This window comes from Tupaia chinensis, unplaced genomic scaffold (genome assembly GCF_000334495.1).
Source record: "Tupaia chinensis unplaced genomic scaffold, TupChi_1.0 Scaffold000634_1, whole genome shotgun sequence".
NCBI lineage: Eukaryota > Metazoa > Chordata > Mammalia > Scandentia > Tupaiidae > Tupaia > Tupaia belangeri.
Genome location: NW_006160154.1, coordinates 5,133,596 through 5,137,818, shown reverse-complemented (window position 1 = coordinate 5,137,818; position 4,223 = coordinate 5,133,596). Strand labels below are relative to the sequence as shown.

The 4,223-nt window shown below is 41.2% G+C and overlaps 1 protein-coding gene across 3 annotated transcripts in view; it reads right to left on the bottom strand.

Moving 5' to 3' along the window:
• The window catches only part of ATP8A2 (ATPase phospholipid transporting 8A2), a 693,132-nt gene that overhangs the window by 311,574 nt on the left and 377,335 nt on the right, over positions 1-4,223 (bottom strand). The gene's annotated exons all lie outside the window — the stretch shown is intronic.

The following is a 4,223-nucleotide window of genomic DNA, read 5'->3' as shown; positions in this document are numbered from 1 at the left end:
AGTGGTACCTCAATGCAGGGTGCCATGTTCTCAGGCACAGTAAATATGGCTGGGTCTGTGTGGTCTCAGGAAGGATGGATGGACTGGTCTGCCACAGGCTAACAGTACAAGTCTACCAGTTTCACAAACCTTCCAGAAAGCAACGCTGACACCAGGTGTAGATAGAGGCAGTAAAGCTTGTTCCTTTTTTTTCTTTTTAATTGCTTGAATCAATCATTACTTTGGCCAGAGTAAAATTTTTTAAAAGAATTATTATTTATTTAATTGTATTTATTTATTTGCATATTTTAATTTGACCAGAGAGAGAGAAAGAGAGAGGGGAAAACAAGCCACCAGGTCCAGGACTCAAACTGTGGTTGGCCATGTGGGAGTCCAACGCTTTAACCACCACACCACCTGCTGGTCCCGACCAGAGTAAATTTTAAGCAACACAATTAACAAACTTTAAGTAAGAGTTGTCAGCAACACAGAAACTGCTGTACAAATAGAAATACACAGATTGAGTATGTGTTATGTTCAAGGCACCATGGTGAAAATGGCTCAATTAAATCAATATAATTGGGTAGAATTTTATGGCCTGCATCAAAGAGAAGCTGATATTCCATAAAATTTTGTCCAAGAGAAACTGGAAATGAGTATAATGTGCACCGATGCAGGAAATTGCCCAGTAGATTGTAGGAAGTCACACAGTGAAATGCCATACGTAGTACCTATAAGTAGTCAGGGGAACGGTCTCCAAAATACACTGGTAAGTGAAACATGAACTACAGGATGTATTGCACAGCATGAAGGTATTCATCCAAAAACACCAATTTGTTTGTATACATAAATATCAAGTACAGAGAAAAAGCTCATGACAGAAAATATGCTAGGGAGGGTAGGGATGGGAGTAAAGGAACTTTGCATTCCATATAGCAATGAGAATACATCCATTGTATCTTCTGTAAAAAAAAAAAAAAAAAATCCACTTTTATAGGTCAGCATGCCAAGTAAGTAGATTACATTACACATTCCCTACCATTTTTATTGGGAATTCAAATCATATAATGATCCTCATAGTGATGGCTAAGGCCATGAAGTGTGTGTGTGTGTGTGTGTGTGTGTACACACATGTATACATTTTCTTAAAACTTGCCAAGTTGCTTTTCGACTATATTTTTAAAAGACTGGTAATTACCTATATCAGAGGACATTTGAGACGAGAACATATTGGCTATTACCAAGGATCTCTCCTTGAGTTACAAGAAGATCATTTAAGAGAAATAAGCAACGTATTTCATTTATTCTCATGTAAGTAATTAATTAAAAGGTTACCTTTAGAACAAAAAAGTCTTCCTTGCAAATGAGGAAACAGACGTAAGGCAATCTTTGATCTTGCCGTTCAAAACACACTAAAATAGCATGCAAGCAGTACTTTCCTATTTTTAAAATTATATTTGAAAGGCACACCAATGCCAAGGAGTAATTTGGCAAGAGCAGACCCAGTCTGAGTCAATGTTCTCACCATCTGGGCTCCGTCAAGGATTTTGTTTTCTTGGTCTTCAAATTAATATCTCCTAGAAATATGCAATAGAAAATTGGGCACAGAGTAGTGGAGACCTCTTACTTTTTTATTTTTAACTTTATGAAGGATGTTGGAGAAGGCAATATAACAACTGTTGCTCGGTTACAATTGAAAAATTAATTGGAGGCACTGCCATGGCACATTCAGGGCCTTGTTCCAAATAGAATTTTTCAGGCAGATGAAAACTGTACCCTTCTCAGCCTCAGCCCACTTGAAGTTGAAAAACAATACAATGGCGAGATAGTAGGTGTCAATGACTAAAGAAGGCCCCTGAGGGATGCTCTGGAAAGCAAAAGAGAGTTCCACGCAAAATGTCTCGACAAGACGTCTAGACTATCTGTAATTTGCTGATGGTGAGGAAAACCAGATTATTAAGAAACCTTGTGAAGCTAACAGCTAAAAGCAAAAAATGCTGGGAGACTTGGGATGGCATGTAAGAAGGGAGATTCTGATAGGCTTTTACAGTATTATCTATGACCCCGGGTGACATTGAGGAGTGACTCCTATCGTAGATGCAAAAGAAATGTGGCAGGAGGAGGGAACAAATATCTTTAAGTGCCAGAGAGGCACTGCCAAAAATGAGAGCAGGAAGAAACTACAACATCTATCACGGTGACATCTACAAATTCTTACCCAGAGTGGAACTGAGTCAGATAGCATAGAGGAAGATGAGCAGGCGAATCAGGGACGCCTTTTTAAATGACTGATTTCTAACCTCACTCTGCTGAATAAGTCAGCACTTGCATCTCTAAATCTCTCAAGACCCTGCTGCTTATTTTCTTCCTAGGAAACAAATACTTACTTGTTCAATACAAGCAAATAGAACTTTTCAGATGGAGGACTTAAATTAGGAGAACAGGTCAGCTTTCAGGACTTTAAGCAGATCTTTGATGGTCTGTAACATTTTTGAAGAATCAGGGCTGCTCTCAGCCCACATGAAGCCTTTGTCTGAACTAGAAGCAGCATCCTCTCTGCAGACGCAGCCATGCCCTAGGTATATACCCTGGCTGCAAAAAAACATACTGCTTTTCCGAGGTAGCCCGAGAAAAGGAGAAGCACAGGGTCTGTTTCTACCACCTTTATTCCTTTGGTTGTTTAAGTCTGTGCAATGAACAATTTTTCTTTTCTTTTTTTTTTTTCTTTTTTTTAAGAGAGATTTTTGCTATAGAGTATGTGCATTCACCAGAGGGACAGAGAGACAGAAAGTGAGAAATCATTCCCTCGGAGGGATAGTCATGCCGCAGTCCCTTCTCCTCCATTCTTCTCTCAGGATTTTGAACACATGCATACACACACCTAGCGTGAGTTTTAAGCCATGGGTCTGGGACTTGAACCATGGTTGACTATGTGGTTGTCCACCAACATAACCATTACACCCTCTGCTGGTCCCACGGTGAACAATTTTTACAACTTGGGAAAATCACTCTAGTATCGTAGTTACCAGATGAGTGATATGAACCTATATGTTTGACCTAAATGATTCAATAGGGAACATCAGACACCCTGGGAAAAAAAGTGGTTAGTCCCAGTTACATTAGCACTTGTTATATTATTGGAACAGAATATTTTAAGAGACTACATCAGAAAAAAACTGATCTCTGCCTTGGTTATTATCTTTTTCTAAGAGTTGAGAAATCACACATAAAATTACCCACAATAGAAAGAGATTGTAAAACACCACAAACAAGTGCCATGGCTTCTCCGTTTCTCCACGGAGGGATTGCCCGCTTCTTTTCTAGGCACATTTAGAAATCCGTCAGTCATGATGTCATACAAAGCCACACCTTTCTAGCAGAGCTGTCCTTGAAAAGGAAACATGAGGTGGTAGTATTCCCACAGTTGCAAATATCAAGGGCCTTTTCCCCTTGTCCTGGGTCCAATCCTGGAACTAGCACTTTTGTATTGCCTGTAACTGAACCAACATCTTGGAAAATTCTTCGACAACAGAATATGAGTTCACTGTGTGTGTGTGTGTGTGTGTGTGTGTGTGTGTTTTCTAGAGTTTTGCCATAGGGCACATGCTCTCTCACTGGAGAGACAGACAGAGACAGTGAGAGGCAAAGCAAGAAACCACCCCCCCAGTGGGGACAGCCATGCTGCAATCCCTTTTCCTCCTGGGATTTTGGGCATGTATGCACACATACCCAGCATGAGTTTTAAGCCACTGGATCCAGGACTTGAAGAGCAGTCAGTCATATGGAAGTCCAGCCTCTTACCCACTATATCACCTGCTGGCCCCCTCACTGTGATATTTTAAATTACCTTGTTGGTTTACTCTCCACTGCCTCTCTCTCATTCCTACACTCTCCCAGCTGAGTACTAGTGTCCAAGTATCCCAGAAGCAATGAATGAATGGTTGGGAAACTTGGAGACTATATGAGAAATGGGCATGAAAATCAGGCCCTATTCATTCTAGGAAAGAGAAAACAGACTGGGTTACCTAGAAATGTGTCAATGCTCACCAAGAAAGGTGTGAACATCTGCGGCTCAGAACACCCCTGGAAGAGGAGGCTGTGAGTGATGCTGACACTCTACTTTGGCCAAGGAGACACAAGGAAGAGTCAGAGCAAAGAGGCCCACGGGAACGGCGAGGAGAGTGAGAGGGGGAGAAAAGGCCAAGTGGGAAGACAGGCCCAGGCGACTGGCAGAGCTTCCTCAG